Source organism: Lissotriton vulgaris, chromosome 4_2 (genome assembly GCF_964263255.1).
Source record: "Lissotriton vulgaris chromosome 4_2, aLisVul1.2, whole genome shotgun sequence".
NCBI classification, from domain to species: domain Eukaryota; kingdom Metazoa; phylum Chordata; class Amphibia; order Caudata; family Salamandridae; genus Lissotriton; species Lissotriton vulgaris.
Genome location: NC_141692.1, coordinates 136,277 through 156,087, shown reverse-complemented (window position 1 = coordinate 156,087; position 19,811 = coordinate 136,277). Strand labels below are relative to the sequence as shown.

Genomic DNA, 19,811 nt, shown 5'->3' with positions numbered 1-19,811 from the left:
GACGATTTGGAAGCAGTAGAAGCTAAATGGGCTATGAAGACTGGGGATCGCGATACTGATATCTGCCACTCCTTGAATTTATCTAGGGAGGTTTTTCTGGCGGCAAACTTGAAAGCCCAACATTAATATACATTATACGACCTTTACTATACCCCTGAAAAATTATATCACTGGGGTAAAAGGGAGGATAATAAGTGTCCAAGATGTAATTAAGGACCTACGGAAACTATACATATGTTCTATAGCTGCGATCAATTAAACACAGTAATAAAACAAATGGAATCTTTGCTGACAGCAGCTGTAGAGTGTCCTATTAAAATATCTGTCACCCTAATATTATTAGGATGTGATGAAAGCTTACAAAGTGGCTATCATGCGAGCAAATTTGTCTTTATTGCAATAGTGGTAATGAGACTTCTTATTTCCACTCATTGGAAAGACGCAGATCCCCCACAGTTTCAAGCATGGATCGGCCGTTTATTTGCTATATATCATCTGGAAAAATAACTTTATAAATGTAAAGGCCGGGGTGCTCGAAAACGAGGCAGAGTAATTTGGGCTCCTTTTGAAAGATGAATTGCCGACCAAACCAGTATATAAAGGAGTGGAGGATATATAAAGACACCCTGAAGATTAGACAGATAATAATGGTCTGTTAACTCTCTCTCTTTCTTTTGTTCTCTTTTTCTTCTTTTCTATTTTTCTATGCAGGGATTATCTATTTTTGTTTATTTATGCGACTCGATGTATATATTACATTATATGTAAATTCAAACCATTGCACATGTTAAATATTACAGGATATATATGTATGATATAATGATGAAATTGTTTTTGCCAACCCTCTTCAATATAAAAAAATAGAGTGTCCATTATTATTCATAATTACAGTTGAGTTTAAAATGATTGATGCTGCTTCAAGTGCACAAATGCATTAGACTTCGTATATGTGATTTTGCATTGTTCTTGGCTGGGTATTATCTTGAAAGTAAATACATGTTCATAATTTAATTATTTGTTATTTGTCTTATGAAGTCACAAGCCTATTGTAAGTGCATTTCTAATGCAGAAAATGGTCATTGTTGTCGTCATATGGGGCTGTTAAATATGTTATTATATTTCTAATATATAACATTTCATTCTCTGTATTACATATTTCATACAGACATGTTCGCTGCCTTTGATTTTATGGAAATCTTTCTAGATTTGTAGTAATTGAAAACTATTTGATGGCATAAAAACACAGCAAAAGTACATACTATCGTCTGTATATGGATTGGTTTTTTTTGTGTTTTCCCTTATTAATTTCTAGCTTTTTATTGACTTGTGTTTGTATTCATTAATGATTAAAACATTTCAAACCCCATAACATGGATACTCTGCAATTATATAGGCATTTTAGGGGGTTATGCAATTTAGTGTTTCTCACACTTTTAACATGCATCTCTATGTACCCCATAATTCAAGTCTGGGCTAATCATTATCCCCTAAGTGGAGTGAGCATGGTCTTTTATGGTTGTGTGCAGACTCTAAGGCAGTGAGGTGCTTGACTGAACTTAGTGGTAGTCCAGACAGCTGTCACCCCTCTTTCTCCCTACATGTTCACTTGTTCTAATCATTAAAATACAACCACTCTCTACTATTTTCTCTGAAGAAGAAAGAAGGGCTATTTGTGACAATGGACCTGGATCGAGTGAGTTCTTGTGGGTAAGCTTGTGACCTAAGAAGAGCAAAATCTAAACAAGGTAATGGTGCAAAGAAAATGCTTAGGTTGCTTGCTTTTAAGACCAGCGTCTGTCTGATGAACCTGTAGATTGATGTGCGTCTGACCAACCTGGAGAATGATATGTGTCTGTCAAAACCGTATACTGATGTTGGTCTGCCTGACCTGTAGACTGATGTCAATTTCCAGTAAGAACTGTGTGTAACTACCTTACGTGGCATAGTGGTGACGCCTGACCTGCTTATAGCATGGCTACCCTTTTCTTATAGACTAATTGAACCCATGGTTTTCACTCAGTCAGCAGCAGCAAGGAGCTATTGTATGTGGTGGACAGGGAAAATGAAAGTAACACACAGTATCACCTAACATTTCCTAGAAAAGCAGGGACTTTCCTCCACGACTCCACGATTGTTAAGTTTCTGTTTTGGTGTCTTACAAACATGAGAACACTGACTCATTCTGTTCTTCTTGCAATGAGTGGTGTATAGATGTGTTTGGACTCATCAATCTGATGATTCTGCCTTCAAATGTCTACCTCTGCATTAGGCATGTGCTCTTCCATTGTCCTGAGAGCTGGTGTTGTGCAGCTCTTGTGGTTTCCATGTCATTAAAAATAATAAATAGCTATTGAGCTGTCATTCCTCTGACAAACACAAACCGAGGTTGAAGAAAACTCATCACTTCTCTTTGTTGTGCATCTGATGTGCTCTGGAATGTTATTAAGTGCTTAGTGAAGAGAAGTAGTTTCATTTTCTTTCCATTGCTTTAACAGTTATATAGTGGCCATGACCTTGAGCTCAACGTCTCTAGAAAAGTTTATGTTTTTTTTAGTGCGGCTAGTGGAACACACAAGTGTTGTAAAATTACTTGTGTTTGAACTAATCACAAGGATACAGCTGGGTTTTAGTAAGTGCATTTCTGGGAATCTGTTGAAAGCTAGAAAAAGTTTTGTTGAGTCCTAAGAAGGGAACGCTTTGGAACTTTCTCTTCTTCTCTTTGCGACTATTTTAGGATCTCATTTAGGGCTATGGTTTAGATTATTGTGGTTTAAGATTGAAAGCATGCAAGTGCAGGGTCTGAAGAGAGATGTGGGTCTTTCGTGGACTACATGAGCTTTGGGGGCTGTATGAGACCCTGAAGGGTCTTTGAGAGGGACTTTTGGGTTATGGTAAGTTAGATTCAGGAGTATGTTTCAGATCTGAAAACAGTTTAATGGGAGATGTGTGAGATTTGTTCATTTTTTTTCTGTGTCCATTTATGACTAAAACATTAAAAACACATAATTTTAACCTGTTACCCTCTGCAATGAATAAGACTTTTAATGGTGTTAAGCTATTTAACCCCTTCGCTGCCATGCCTTTTCTCCTCCGTTCCACGCCCTTTTCTGCCTACTTGGGGTAGTTTCAGCTTAGGCCCTCATACCTTTTTGTCCACTTAAGTTGTCCACTTCAAATTTGCGTCCTTTTCTTCCAACATTTTTAAAATTTTAAAGGTAGCTGGAGTTTTGGTTTCCCCTGGGGGGGACCGAGAAAGTAGACAAAATATAGCTACATTTGGAGTTTGGGGGGAAACATGGTGAATACGTTTTGGTAGAAGCCAGTGTCTGTTTTTCGGGTGCAAATGCTATCAACAAAGGGTTCATGGTGCAAAAATCACCATCTTCTATTCTGACACTTTTTTGAAGATTTTATGAAGATTGGTCAAACAACTCTAAAGTTATAAGGAAGAAAACAGTGATTTTCCTTTGGAAACAAGGTCCTAACTATAAGTCACTACTGGTGATGTAGTATGTGTGTGTGTACATATGTATGTACATATATACATGTTGTTCTAATTGCATTGTATAGTTAGTATAGTATGTGAGGCTGAATGCCTCTCATGTATGCATTTCATTATGATGTAAGATTATGTGATATATGTGCGGTGTTTTCAATGCATTGTAATTATGTTTTTTTTTTTCTTTCAGTTTTGGGAGATATGCATTGGGTGTGGAATGTTGATGTGATGCGACTGTCGGGATTCTAGTGATGTCGAGGTGAGTGACGGATCCGAGTGAGTGCGGGCTGGACACAGAGTGAGAGTGCGGGGCCGGAATGAACTTGTTCAGAAGCCGGAAGCGCGGCGTCGCTTGCATTTCGATTGTGCACAGCGCAGCACTACACAGCAACGAAGAAGTGAGCGCAGCTCCCAGATCCTGTGCGGTGGGCGGGGCTCTGCGGCTCATATATAGGAGGCGCTATGGAGGCCGGCAGCATTTACAAGCCGAGGGCTCACCCACTGCACATGACATCGCCAGACTCCGGGATAGGATCCGAGGCAGAGCCAGGCGGGTACCACTGCGGGGCTCGTGAGTACTGATATGTTGTGGGGTTTTCGGGTGAAGAGCATGAGAGGGTGTCCTGGGGCGGGCTCACCAAAACAGCTTTGCGCATAATTGTGCTGGCTTCAGCAGTCCGTGTAAACATGTTAGCGAGTTGTATGCAATGTGTTGGTTCAATAGGTTTTCTATTGCGATAGCGCTTCTGACAACCACAAATATATGATACGGGGACTGGGCCAAGGGAGATAGAGCCGAAGGACGCGGTTCAAGAGCACAGACATGCAAAGGGATGTCTCGGTCTTGACGGCGGCATGTACACTGACATCGGACCGCCTCTTTTGTCCTCTCGCTACTGCATACCTAACTTAACGAAATAATAAATAATTCAATGTATGTCCATTAAAAATTGAGAACAAGTTGCATTAGGTTAAGGCTGGATCAGGGGATAACGTCTGTTAAAAATAAAAAAACAAGTTTCACTAAAAGTTTTATTTTTTGTATTCCTTCAGTTACAATCCAAAACGTAGAATCTTCAAAACACTTAAATTCTTCAATACGAAAATCAAGCCCAGCTCAGAATACAGTTTCCACGGCTCTCCAACCCCTGTCACACATCCTTTTAGGACAAAGACTTACGGCCAGGTGTATTTTGTTGTCCCTTTCTTTCCATTCTGCAGCCGCTTCACTTTCATCCTGAGCTCCTGCCTCTCTGGCTCTGTTCTCCAATGATTTCGCTTCTTCTCTATTATTTCCAGGTTTTAAGGGTGAGACAAAGTGCGGCCTCTTGTTCTGTCTTTCTGTATGTGGGGTACCTTTGCTAGTGACTACCTTGCGGAGTGGACTGTCTGGTGTGGTGGTGAAATTACATGCACTGATGAGGTAGGCGAGGCCTATTTTCTGTAAGGCTTTGCACATGTGTGTGAATAGAATCAATTGAGTGTGTGTATGGAGACACAGTGCAGTGAGTTGTGGGGAAATGTGAGTGTGGCGGTATGTGTTAAGGATGAGTCTTGTTGCTCAGTTCTGGATGGTTTGGACTCTGTTCAGGAGTTGTGTTGCCCATGTCAGGTCTGCTGCAATCAGGGCCTGTCTTACTATTTTCCTGGTGTTTTCCGGGAATCACTTGGAAGCAGGTGTTGGTGGCCATGTTTATCTGGGCTTACTTGAGAACTTTGTCATTGAGGAGGATTCCAAGGCTCCTGGACAGAGTGATAGGGATTGGTGTGGGGAGGCGGTATACTGACCACCAGGTGGAGTCCCATGCTGAGGCCTTCATTCTTAAGAATACCCCTTTGATCTTGCCCGTGTTGACCTTTAGGCAGTTTAATCACACACACCATGGTTCATCTGCTGGATACAGACTACAAAGATATCAGCACACAGATGTGAAATCCAAGGATTTTTGTCATTTACCTTTTTTATGAGCAAATGAACAGGCAAATCATATGAGCTCCTTTTATCTCATGAGATCACATCTCAAATGAGTTGGAATGAGTGTATGACTGGTGTATGTACAATTGAATGAGTGCACAACTGGTACATGGATTTTACAATGAGTGCAGAAGTGGTGCTGAGTAAATCTATGAGTGCATAAATTGTGTATGAATGATTGCATGAATGCAAACGTAGTGATTGGGCGATTGCATGTGTACATGGGTCGTGTTGGTGAATGGATGAGTGCATATGTAGTGCCTGAGTGAATGGACGAGTGTGTGAAAATGGCTGGGTAAATGAATGGGTGCATGGATAGTGCCTGGGTGATTGGATGAGTGCATGGGTAATGCCCGAGTGAATGCATGAGTGCATGAGTGGATGGCAGAGTGCAAGTGTAGTGCCTGGGTCATTAGAAGAGTGTTCGGCTAGTGCCTGAATGAATGGATGAACGCATGCAGAGTGCCTGAGTGAATGGATTAGTGAAAGGGTAGTGCCTGGGTGATTGGATATGTGAATGAGTACTGCCTGGGTGGAATCACTGACAAAATATCGACGTTGAAAATATCGACCTACAGGAATATCGATTCAGAAATATCGAAGGCAAGAATATCGACATCCTATCTACAACATGGTAAGTACAAAAATATCGAGAAAAAAATATAGATGTAAAAGATATCGATGTTAAAAATATCGTTTTTTTCTGTAAAAATATGAATGTAAAATAAAGTAAATAACACTAATATATAAAATAAACATAGTTAAAAATATCTAATAATGTTCAAAATTAATAAATAATACATATATAATAATAATAATACATTAATTAAACATATACAGAAAATATATAATATATGGATTGGTGACGGTACAACGCGTACCGTCACAACGCGTGCTGTTACAGCGCGTCCCTTACAACGCAAGTCGTTACCACGACTTGCGTTGGGGGCGCGGATATTGAATAGTATAATTTACTATTCTAACACCAGTCCCCGTGGACACTAGGAAAGGTGTTGGAATAGTAAATTTACTATTTTTAATCTTCTAGCGCCCTCCAGCGCAAGTCGTGGTAACGACTTGCGTTGTTACGGACGCGTCGTAACAGCACTGCGTTGTAACATCCGCGTTGTAACGGATGTTTCCCATAATATATACGCACTTAACAATAAGGTGTAATATTTATTTTAATAATTTATACATTAATAAAAAATATTTCAAATTACAAATACATTTACAAACATAAAACATAAACATAAATAAAAAGTAAAGAATTATGTTTAATAAATAAAAATAAAAAAATCTACCTTTAATATTTTTAAAATTAATTATATACTACATTATCTACATTTTTCCCAAAAATTTAAATAACGAAATAAATTATTATTATTATTATTATTATTATTATTAAAAATTTTTATAGAGCGCGTACTCACCCGGAGGTATCCCAGCGCTAAAAAATCCCTACACCAGTGGGGGGGGGGGGAAAAAGGGGGGTACAGCAATTTTAGACAGAAGCAAATTTAAACAGAGCAAAAGGAAGTGATTAAAAGCTGTTTTAAGGAAACAAGTGGGTTTTGAGTCGTTTCCTGAATCGTAAATAGTTTGATTCTTTCCTCAAGTCTCGAGGAAGGGCGTTCCATAGGCGCGCTGTGTGGATCGAGAAACGTCTTCCACCCGTGCGGGCTTTTTTGAATCTGGGCACGGTGATGAGGGACTCCCCGTCCGATCGGAGAGATCTAGGGGCTTTATATGGTTGTATGAATTTCCTCAGAATGGGGGGGCCCTGATTCTGCACTAGCCTATGAGCCAGGCTTAAGGCTTTGAATGTTATTCGTTCTCTCACTGGAAGCCAGTGAAGGAGCTTCAGAGCAGGTTTGGCTGAAGCTCTGGCAGGAGTATGTGTGAGGATCCGGGCGGCAGCATTTTGAATTTTCTGCAGTTTATTTAAGGTTGCTTCGGGTGCGCCCAGGTATATAGCATTGCTATAGTCAAGCCTGGACAAAATAAGGCCTTGGATGAGAAGTCTTTGCGATGTGGGTGGAAGGAGGGGCAGAATCTTTCTCATCGCTTTGAGTAGGCCGAAGCAGGTGCCTGCTACTCTTTTGGCCTGCGTAGTAAAAGAGAGATCTGTTTCAATCCATACTCCCAGGCTTTTTACTTCCTGTTTGGGAGCAGGGGGGGGGCCCAGACAGGGTGGCCAGGTGTTCAGAGGGAAGGTGCATCCTTTCTGACCCAGAAGGAGAATGTCAGTTTTAGAACCATTCAGCTTTAAGGCTGAGTTATTCATCCACCCTTGGATCTGTATTAAGCAGTTGAATAAATCCGCTGGCTGTTGACTAGGGTGGGAGAGGGAGACAACTAGCTGTGTGTCATCCGCATAGCTGACAATGCTCACTCCGAACGGGATGACAACCTCCTCCAATGGGGACATATAGATGTTAAACAATGTGGGGCTCAGGGAGGAGCCCTGAGGCACCCCACATTGGAGGGGAGTATCGGAGGAGCGGGTGTTATTTTCCCAGATCTGGAAGGAACGTTGGGCCAGAAAGGAAGAAAGCCAGGATAGAGCGGTGCCTTCTACTCCTACCTTCTTAAGCCGTTTAACCAGGAGTTGGTGGTTGACGGTGTCGAAGGCCGCGCTCAGGTCGTAAATAAAAATACTATTCAAAATCCATAAGTAAAAAAAATACATTAATAAAAATGTTGGATAGCATAGAACTTAAAATTCCCATTCCCATTCCAGAGAGCACAATAGTGGAGAAACAGTTGTATAAGCGTAGAGGTAAAAATTACTATTCCAACTCCAGAGAGTGCAACAGTAGGGAAAACATTGGATAGCATAGGGGTAAAAATTACTAATCCAACTCCAGAGAGAGCAACAGTAGGGAAAGCATTGGAAAGCGTAGGGGTAAAAATTACTATTCCAACTCCAGAGAGTGTAACAGTAGGGAAAGTGTTGGATAGCGTAGGGGTAAAAATTACTATTCCCACTCCAGAGAGTGCAACAGTAGGGAAAACGTTGGATAGCGTAGGGGTAAAAATTACTATTCCAACTCCAGAGAGTGCAACAGTAGGGAAAGCGCTGGATAGCATAGGGTTAAAAATTACTATTCCCATTCCAAAAAGTGCAACAGTAGGGAAAACATTGGATAGCATAGGGGTAAAAATTACTAATCCAACTCCAGAGAGAGCAACAGTAGGGAAAGCATTGGATAGCGTAGGGGTAAAAATTACTATTCCAACTCCAGAGAGTGCAACAGTAGGAAAAACATTGGATAGCGTAAAAGCTAAATATGACATACTTATAAATAATTGTTGTAAATAAAATAATTAAAAATTTAAGTTTTAAATAACTCTACATCATTTGCAAATACACATTAATAATTACTAAAAACATAATTACAATTGAATGAATAATTAACAATACATTTAAAATAAATAACAATAAATATTATTTAAGAAATATAAATTACCAAATAATAAATATTGAACACTAAAATATTTTTCCAAACATAAATATTAATAATGAAAAATTGATTACCAATTGAAAAATGGTAAACAATTTTTTTTAAAATAAAACATATTTTGTCATGAAATTTTTTTTACCAATTAATAAAATGAATTTCCTATTAACAAAAAGTAATTAACAATTAAACATATCAATTACCAGTTAAAAAAAATAATTACTAATTAAAAAGTTTAATTACCAATTAAAAAATGTAATTACCAATTACAAACCTAATTACCAATTAAAAAAATAATTGCCAAATAAAAAATGCAATTACCAATAACAAACCTTAATTACCAATTAACAAAATTAATTGCCAATTAAAAAATGTAATTACTAATGACAAACCTTAATTACCAATAAAAAAAATTAATTAGCAATTAAAATACTTGATTACCAATTAATATTTAATTATAAATAAAATAATTATCAATATCAATTAAAAATAAATAATTGCTTAATTACAATTAAATTGCTTCCCACCCAATTCCCCTATAAACCCACAACCCGCTACAGAACTTAAATGAAAAAATTAATTAAAATTAATTTACAATTACTAAAAATTTATAATTAATCTACTATAATTAAATTTCTTCCCACCCTATTCCCCTATAAACCCAAAACCCTCTCCAGTACTAAAACATAAAATTAAATTAAATATAACATTTTTAATATATAAAAAATAGTTCACATATAATTAAAAACAAATAAAAAACTTAACAAAAAACATATAACACATACATATAAAATACATAATAAAATACATAACAACGAACAAATATCGATATTATTAACATCGAAATTAGTAACATCAATATAATTGATATCGATATTACTAACTTCGATATTACTTACATCGATATAAAAAAAGACGATACTACTTACCTTAGGGTCGATATTCTGTCCAACGATATTCTTGACCTTGATATTCTTCACCTTTGATATTTTTAACTCAATATTAATGTTGGTCGATAATTTGGAATTCGATATTTTGACTGTGCACCGCCTGGGTGAATGGATGAGTGCATGGATAGTGCCAGAGTTAATGAATGAGGGGCTGGGCAGTGCCTGGATCATTCAATGAGTGCATGGGTAGTGCCTGAGTGAATGGATGAGCGCATGCATACTGCCTGATTGAACAGATGAGTGCAACAATAGTGCCTGGGTGATTGAGAGAATGTAGGAGTAGTGCGTGGTTGTTTTGATGAGTGCATAAGTATTGCCTATGTGATTACATGAGTAATGACTGGATGATTGAATGAGTGCATGGATAGTGCCAAGGTGATTGGGAAAGTGCATATATAGTGCGTACGAGAATGGATGAGGGCCTGGGTACTGCTTGGGGGTTTGGATGAGTGCATGGGTAGTGCCTTAGTGAATGGATGAGTATGATACCCATCTTGATGCATTAAAAATGAGGGCTTCTGCTTCAGTGAAGGTATTAAAAAGATTTAGTAGTGTATAAGGAGAAAAATCTGATAGACCGATGTTAAAGACCTATCAAGCAATGGTCCCTCCACAATTTCTGTATGGCGCAGAGGTACTCTGTTTAAGTGGCAACAATAGATAGGATAAAGAGGAGGGGAATATCCTTAAATGTTTGTTCTCGCTCCCAAGTTTGTCTATGGTACAGGCAGTAAGATTAGAATTGGGAACCACTGCATGGAGTATCATAGCATGTCTTTGTTACGTTTTTGGCAGCGGCTGGGTCTGAGTGAGGACCAAAAAGTCTCACAGTGGTGCAAAAATGAAATTGCCTACAGTGAGTTGTTCTGGGCAAAAGAGACGAGAGCCTCAATTAATGAAGCGTATGATGTGTTAAATCTAAAGTGGGGCCCCCAGTCCCTTGAACCTAAGATAGGTAAGAAAGTCCTTGGGATTTTGGGATTGGAAGTGTCTCGAACCCTTGACCAAGAGTATCTATCATGGAAAGGTTCAGTCTACCATATGGTCGTAGCATGGAAAAATGATCTACATTACCAGTATATCGACAGGTTACCAAGCTGCCAGCTAAGGCATGAAGTGTTACGATTGAGAATTGGGATAAACCCTTGTTACATGAATAAAGGGGTAAAACATTATGGGGTCGATTCCGAATCAGGAAAAAACCATCCATACTATTTGTATCCGGAGCCCTCTCCGTACAAATCGTACCCATCCATCTGAGTCGCGTAGTACGATCAGTATTCCGTGAATCCGTCCGAATCGTCGCGATCCGTAGGTGTTGCAAGGCTAAAACCGTGAACCGTACGACTCGTACACATGCCGTACGACTCGTACACATGCAGTACAACCCGACGAGTATGATCCGGACCGGGGTATGAGGATGCGATTCATACGGTCCACGTCAGGTAAGGGCGAGTAGTACGGAAAAGCACACAAACACATACACACCGTACGGTCCATACCCCCCATGATCGCAGGGGTACCAATCATGGGTGTATGCACCGTACCCCATGTACGATGGGTGTACGTACCGTACCCCATGTATGATGGGTGTACGCACTGTACCCCATGTACGATGGGTGTACGCACCGTACCCCCTGGAGTGATGGGTGTACCCATCGTACATTGGGTAGTGTGCGTACACCCAGCGTACATGGGGTACAGTGCGTACACCCATCGTACATGGGGTACAGTGCGTACACCCCATGATCACAGGGGTACGCACCGTACCCCTGCGATCATGGGGTTATGCACCGTACTCGGGGGGGGGTGTTCTGTATCTGTTTCGGCGCAAACTCTGCTTTTACAGCTGTTTTCAGCTCCCGTAGAAAAAGGGTCGTACGGTGCGTCCCCGACATGTATCATACTTGCTGGGTCATAAAAACCACCCGCGAACTGTACAGATGTCACGTACAGCGGGTTCCAAGGGAGAATCGTACGGAGATTAGAGTCGTACGGTCTCTGTACGACTCGTACGGAGTACGGCTCCTGGTACGAATCGTACTTCATCGTACGTGCGGGGGACGTTGCAGGGTACAATTCTTATGGGAAAAACGCTCCGAACGGCTATTCAGAATGTTTTTTCCCAAATCGGAATCGGCCCCTTTATGATCAACAGCAATGGAAAATGCACTTGCACTTTAGGTACTGCTGGTCGTATTTTACATATACTGTTAGATTATATAGCCCGTGCCACTGGTAAATATCTAAAGAAAGTTAAAGAGTTCCTTAAATGTAAAGAGGATGGTTGAATTATAGATCTTTAAAGTGTCAGGGTGTGTGAGATATCTATGGATAGAAGCATGGTGTAAGACATATTTGAAGTTCGATGTGACCAAAGGAAGGTGAGCTTGCTTTTAAAAGTAAATTTTAAAGATATTTATCTCTTGTTTTTAAGGATATGTGAATGAAAAGAATAAGAAATGTTCTGTATTTTTTATGGTTATGATCAGCTTATTTTATTGCTTGTTATGCTGCTTAGTGTATACTTTTATGGTTGAAAAACCGGATAAAATTTTATTGACTGACTGAATGGATGAGTGCAAGGGTAGTGCCTGTGTGATTGGATATGTGCATGGGTAATGTCTGGGTCAATGGATGAGTGAAAAGGTTGTGCCTGGTAAATGGATATATGTATGATTAGTACATGGGTGAATAGATGAGTGCATGGTGGAGCATGAGTGAATGGATCAGTGCAAGGGTAATGCCTAAGTAAATGAATGAGTGGAAGGGTAACACCTGAGTTACTGGATGAGTGCAAGGTAGTGGGTGGGTAATTGCATTTCGGCAAGGATAGTACATGGGTGATTGGGTGAGTGCACAGATAGTGCCTGGGTCATTGGATGAATGAATGTATAATGCCTGCATGATTGGGTGAGAACTTGTATTCTGCCTGGGTGATTAAATGAGTGCATGGGTAGTGCTTCATTGAATGGATGCCTGCAAGGGTAGCGCCTGATTGAATTGTTGAGTGCATGGATAATGGTTACGTGAATAATTCAGTGCATGGGTAGTAACTTGGGTGAATATATGAGTACATGTGTCATACCTGAGTGAGTGGATGAGCGCATGCATAGTATCTGAGAGAACAGATGACTAGGTCCTGAGTGATTGGATGTTTCCATGAGTAGTGGCTGGGTGAATGGATGAGTGTGTGGGTAGTGTCTGAGTGAATACTTGAGTGCATGGGTACTGGATGAGTACAATGGTAGTGTCTGGTGGGCCGATTCGCAGAACTAACTTAAGGCAAAATCCTAAACGTATTACTTTTGGTATTCACTGAAGGTATTTAGTAGTAGTAAAGTTAGGATTTTATCTTAAGTTTAACATAAAACAAACTTAAGACATACTTAAGACAGACTTAAGACAGACTTAAGACAAACTTAAGACAAAATCCTAACTTAAGTTTGTCTTAAGTCTGTCTTAAGTTTGTCTTAAGACTGTCTTAAGTTTGTCTTAAGTCTGTCTTAAGTCTGTCGTAAGTCTGTCTTAACTTTGTCTTAAGTTAAACTTAAGACAGAATCCTAACTTTACTACTACTAACTGCCTTCTGTGAATACCAAAAGTAGTAAGTTTAGGGTTTTGTCTTAAGTTAGTTCTGTGAATCGGGCTCTAGCTATTAGATGAGTGCTGAGTTAATGGATGAGTGCATGGGTACTTCTTGGGTGATTGGATGGCTGCATGGGTAGTGCCTGGAGGATTTTATGAGTACATGAGTCCGGGAAGAAGGGACAGTTTCGACGATAGTTTGGGACCGTGTCACCCATTGCCAGTGCCTTCCAAGGAAATCCAGGTGTACTGAGTCTAAGGAACAGTTTTGACCTCTAGATGTCTTTAGAGGAATTGGACTGACTAATGAATAATAGAGTTCCTCCCAAGAAGGTCTCAGGGGAAGAGGTAGGTCCTACCATCACCCACTAGGTTGCACCCCTATTCCCCTGCCCCGCACTGAATGAGCTCACTAGTGTTGAAAGTGATTTGAGTTGGGGCTCGCAGTTGAAGTATAAGAATGACTTCTGGAATTTACCAACAACGGTAGAAGTGGCACCAATAATTGAGTATCTTAGCAAGAGCCCTCTTGACTCCACTACTGTTTCAGGACACTCGTTTGGGTCTTTGCCATTGTTACTAGGGAGTGAGGACGTTTTGGGATTAGATCAATCCTCCACGTCATCCCATAGACAAATTACCCAACCTAGGCTTATACGATTCATCGCTGATTTGAATTGTGTAAGATCAGTTGACAAAATCCCTGTTACACCCCAGCCCACAAAAAGACACACGCAAGGGGGGCTCAAACTAGTATCGTGGAACGTAGCTGGTTTATCAGCTAAATTTGATAACCAGGAATGGAGGCAATGCATCACAAGGTTCCAGATAATCTGTTTGTAGGAGACCTGGGCGGTAGATTGTAGTCCCTTTCATCTAGCAGGGTATAAGCATTTTGTTGTGCCCGCTCAGAAATCAGTTTCGAGGAGAGCCATGGGAAGGCTTTTTAATTTCGTTGATTTGCACATAGAGGGAGTGTGGACCAATGTAAACTGTACCTCAAATAATTTGCAGGCTCTTGGGTTCTCTAGGAATGGGATGAATGTGATACTGATTAACCTGTACAATGCTGCTGCAGTTAAGGGGAAATAACCCATAATACAGGAAGTAAAAACAGGCTAAGTGCTGAGACAGCCCGGAGGAAGGGGGCGGTGGCCCAATTTCTAGTATTATTTGGTGATTTTAATTGCCATCTATGCCCCAACCTATTACCCCCCAATAAAGAGTGGTCTTGCTGTCCGGTGGAGGAACAAAAGGGGGTGGTGATGGACGGAGCATCTGAACCAATCAAAAACTCTCACCCAGTCAAAAGAACTGGGTTTGATCCATCACCGTTCTTTAGCCCACTCTGCCACCCCAGTTCAGACATGGCTATATGCAAATCAGTCTGACCCTGTGCCTCATGGGAACAGTCCAGCCCGAACTGCCAAAGCCATGCCTTCCCTGGACCGGAAACAAGCTTCCGAGGACCGGTTTCTGGCATTACAGCCGTCTTCAGCCTGGCTTGCTTGAATCCAGTGGCAAAGTGAGCAAGGGACTCACGTCTGAGCATACCCTGCCACACTTATGGCCGCCAAAGCGGTACAAAACGGGGTGGTGATGGACGGAGCATCTGAACCAATCAAAAACTAAAACCCAGTCAAAAGATCTGGGTTTGATCCATCACCGTTCTTTAGCCCACTCTGCCACCCAAGTTCAGACATGGCTATATGCAAATCAGTCTGACCCTGTGTCTCATGGGAACAGTCCAGCCCGAACTGCCAAGCCATGCCTTCCCTGGACCGGAAACAAGCTTCCGAGGACCGGTTTCTGGCATTACAGCCGTCTTCAGCCCGGCTTGCTTGAATCCAGTGGCAAAGTGAGCAAGGGACTCACGTCTGAGTATACCCTGCCAAACTTATGGCGGCCAAAGCGGTACAAAAGGGGGTGGTGATGGATGGAGCATCTGAACCAATCAAAAACTCACACCCAGTCAGAAGATCTGGGTTTGATCCATCACCGTTCTTTAGCCCACTCTGCCACCCCATTTAAGACATGGCTATATGCAAATCAGTCTGACCCTGTGTCTCATCGGAACAGTCCAGCCTCAACTGCCAAGCCATGCCTTCCCTGGACCGGAAACAAGCTTCAGAGGACCGGTTTCTGGCATTACAGCCGTCTTCAGCCCGGCTTGCTTGAATCCAGTGGCAAAGTGAGCAAGGGACTCACGTCTGAGCATACCCTGCCACACTTATGGCGGCCAAAGCGGTACCAAAGGGGGAGGTGATGGACGGAGCATCTGAACCAATCAAAAACTCACACCCAGTCAAAAGATGTGGGTTTGATCCATCACCGTTCTTTAGCCCACTCTGCCACCCCAGTTCAGACATGGCTATATGCAAATCAGTCTGACCCTGTGCCTCATGGGAACAGTCCAGCCCGAACTGCCAAGACATGCCTTCCCTGGACCGGAAACAAGCTTCCGAGGACCGGTTTCTGGCATTACAGCCGTCTTCAGCCGGCCTTGCTTGAATTCAGTGGCAAAGTGAGCAAGGGCCTCACGTCTGAGCATACCCTGCCACACTTATGGTGGCCAAAGCGGTACAAAAATAGGTGGTGATGGACGGAGCATCTGAACCAATCAAAAACTCACACCCAGTCAAGAGATCTGGGTTTGATAATTCACCGTTCTTTAGCCCACTCTGCCACCCCAGTTCAGACATGGCTATATGCAAATCAGTCTGACCCTGTGCCTCATGGGAACAGTCCAGCCCGAACTGCCAAGCCATGCCTTCCCTGGACCGGAAAAAAGCTTCTGAGGACCGGTTTCTGGCATTACAGCCGTCTTCAGCCCGGCTTGCTTGAATGCAGTGGCAAAGTGAGCAAGGGACTCACGTCTGAGCATACCCTGCCACACATATGGAGGTCAAAGCGGTATAAAAGGGGGTGGTGATGGATGGAGCATCTGAACCAAATCAAAAACTCACACCCAGTCAAAAGATCTGGGTTTGATCCATCACCGTTCTTTAGCCCACTCTGCCACCCCAGTTCAGACATGACTATATGCAAATCAGTCTGACCATGTGGCTCATGGGAACAGTCCAGCCCGAACTGCCAAGCCATGCCTTCCCTGGACCGGAAACAAGCTTCTGAGGACCGGTTTCTGGCATTACAGCGGTCTTCAGCCCGGCTTGCTTGAATCAAGTGGCAAAGTGAGCAAGGGACTCATGTCTGAGCATACCCTGCCACACTTATGGCGGCCAAAGCGGTACAAAAGGGGGTGGTGATGAACGGAGCATCTGAACCAATTAAAAACTCACACCCAGTCAAAAGATCTGGGTTTGATCCATCACCGTTCTTTAGCCCACTCTGCCACCCCAGTTCAGACATGGCTATATGCAAATCAGTCTGACCCTGTGCCTCATGGGAACAGTCCAGCCCGAACTGCCAAGCCATGCCTTCCCTCGACCGGAAACAAGCTTCCAAAGACCGGTTTCTGGCATTACAGCCGTTTTCAGCCCGGCTTGCTTGAATCCAGTGGCAAAGTGAGCAAGGGACTCACGTCTAAGCATACCCTGCCACACTTATGGCGGCCAAAGCGGTACAAAGGAGGGTGGTGATGGACGGAGCATCTAAACCGATCAAAAACTCACACCCAGTCAAAAGATCTGGGTTTGATCCATCACCGTTCTTTAGCCCACTCTGCCACCCCAGTTCAGACATGGCTATATGCAAATCAGTCTGACACTGTGCCTCATGGGAACAGTCCAGCCCGAACTGCAAAGCCATGCCTTCCCTGGACCGGAAACAAGCTTCCGAGGACCAATTTCTGGCATTACAGCCGTCTTCAGCCCGGCTTGCTTGAATCCAGTGGCAAAGTGAGCAAGGGACTCACGTCTGAGCATACCCTGCCACACTTATGGCGGCCAAAGCTGTACAGAAGGGGGTGGTGATGGACGGAGCATCTGAACCAATCAAAAACTCACACCCAGTCAAAAGATCTGGGTTTGATCCATCACCGTTCTTTAGCCCCCTCTGCCACCCCAGTTCAGACATGGCTATATGCAAATCAGTCTGACCCTGTGCCTCATGGGAACAGTCCAGCCCGAACTGCCAAGCCATGCCTTCCCTGGACCGGAAGCAAGCTTCCGAGGACCGGTTTCTGGCATTACAGCCATCTTCACCCCAGCTTGCTTGAATCCAGTGGCAAAGTGAGCAAGGGACTCACGTCTGAGCATACCCTGCCACACTTATGGCGGCCAAAGCGGTACAAAAGTGGTTGGTGATGGACCGAGCATCTGAACCAATCAAAAACTCTCACCCAGTCAAAAGATCTGGGTTTGATCCATCACCGTTCTTTAGCCCACTCTGCCACCCCAGTTCAGACATGGCTATAAGCAAATAAGTTCAAGTTCAGGAATTTATATAGCGCACTACTCACCCAGAGGGTCTCAAGGCGCTTGGGGAGGGGTTCATTATTTATCGAATAGCCAGGCTTTAAGTTCTTTTCTGAAGGAGATGTGGTTCTGTGTAAGGCGGAGGTGAGTGGGGAGTGAGTTCCAGGTCTTGGCCAGCAAGTAGGAGAAGGATCTACCTCCCATGGTGGATCTTTGGATACTCGGAACTGCGGCGAGGCCTTGATTGGAGGATCTTAGTTGGCAGGTGGGTGTATAGAAGGATAGTCGAGTGTTGAGGAATTCGGGCCCTAGTTTGTAGAGGGCCTTGTGTGCGTGGGTGAGGAGACGGAATGTTCTCTTGTTTACGGGAAGCCAGTGGAGGTCTTTCAGGTGGCCGGTAATGTGATCTTGGCGAGGGATGTCCAAAATGAGTCTCACTGATGCTTTTTGGATGCGTTGGAGTTTTTTCTGTAACTTGGCTGTAATTCCGGCGTAGAGGGTGTTTCCGTAGTATAGTCGACTCGTAACCAGTGCGTGGGTGACAGTCTTTCTTGTTTCGGCGGGGATCCAATGGAAGATTTTTCTGAGCATACGAAGTACGTTGAAGCAGGAGGATGAGACGGCGTTGACTTGTTTGGTCAGCGAGAGTGAGGAGTGTAGGATGAAGCCAAGGTTACGTGCGTGGTGTGTGGGTATGGGTGCTGAGCCCAGATCCGAAAGCCACCAAGAGTCGTCCCAGGCAAAGGGGGATGATCCTAGGATGAGCACTTCCGTTTTGTCTGAGTTAAGTTTAAGGCGGCTGTTTTTCATCCATACGGCTACTTCTTTCATGACTTCTTGAAGATTGGTTTTGGCGGTGTTGGGGTCTTTGGTGAGGGAAAGGATCAGCTGGGTGTCGTCAGCGTAGGAGATGGTGTTAAGGTTGTGTTGACGCGTGATGGAAGCGAGGGGACTCATGTAAACGTTGAAGAGGGTGGGACTGAGTGATGATCTTTGTGGTACACCGCAGATGACTTCGGTGGCCTCTGATTTGAATGGGGGAAGTCGGACTCTCTGAGTTCTTCCAGCTAGGAACGAGATGATCCAGTCCAAGGCTTGTCCTTTTATGCCGATGTTGCTGAGGCGTTGTATGAGGGTGCTGTGACAGACAGTGTCGAAGGCGGCGGAGAGGTCGAGTAAAATGAGGGCCACTGTTTCTCCGTTGTCCAGTAGTGTTCGGATGTCTTCTGTTGCTGCGATGAGGGCAGTTTCTGTGCTGTGTTTGACTCGAAAGCCGGACTGTGAGGGATCGAGGGAGTTGTTGGATTCGAGGAAGGCGGCGAGTTGGCTATTGACGGCTTTCTCAATGACTTTGGCCGGGAATGGGAGGAGGGATATGGGGCGGTAGTTTTTAAGTTCAGAGGGGTCTGCTGTGGGTTTCTTCAGGAGGGCGCTGACTTCGGCATGTTTCCAGCTTTCTAGGAAGGTAGCAGAGATGAAGGAGCAGTTGATGAAATCACGGAGATGGGGTGTGATGATGGGGTCTGCTTTGTTGAAGATGTGGTGGGGACATGGGTCGGTTGGCGAGCCAGAGTGGATGGAATTCATTAGGTGGATGGTGTCTTCAGTGGTGATTGGGTTCCAGGCGCTGAGGTTGTTAGAGGGCGGTTTAGGTTCTGAGGGGGCTGGAGAGGATTGTTCGTTGGGACTGTTTTCGAAGCTGTTATGTATGTCGGCATTTTTGTTGTGGAAGAAGGAGGATAACGAATCGCAGAGGTCTTGGGAGGGAGTGATGTCGTTTGAGGCTGCAGTGGGGTTGGTGAATTCTTTGACGATGTTGAATAGTTCCTTGCTGTTATGGGTGTTGTTGTCGAGTCGATTCTTGAATGCTGATTTCTTGGTGGATCGAATCAGCTGGTGGTGTTTGCGGGTGGCTGCCTTGAAAGTGGTCATGTTGTCGGTGGTTGGGTTTTTTCTCCA

General features: G+C 43.1%; 1 protein-coding gene across 1 annotated transcript in view; it reads left to right on the top strand.

The window, feature by feature from the left end:
- Window positions 1–3,986: 3,986 nt before the first annotated feature.
- LOC147718082 (GTPase IMAP family member 4-like) overlaps window positions 3,987–19,811 on the top strand; it is a 125,684-nt gene continuing 109,859 nt past the window's right edge. Inside the window, exon 1 of the mRNA XM_086919253.1 lies at window positions 3,987–4,070. The gene's annotated coding sequence lies outside the window, so the exon portion shown is untranslated. The remainder of the gene's footprint in view (window positions 4,071–19,811) is intronic.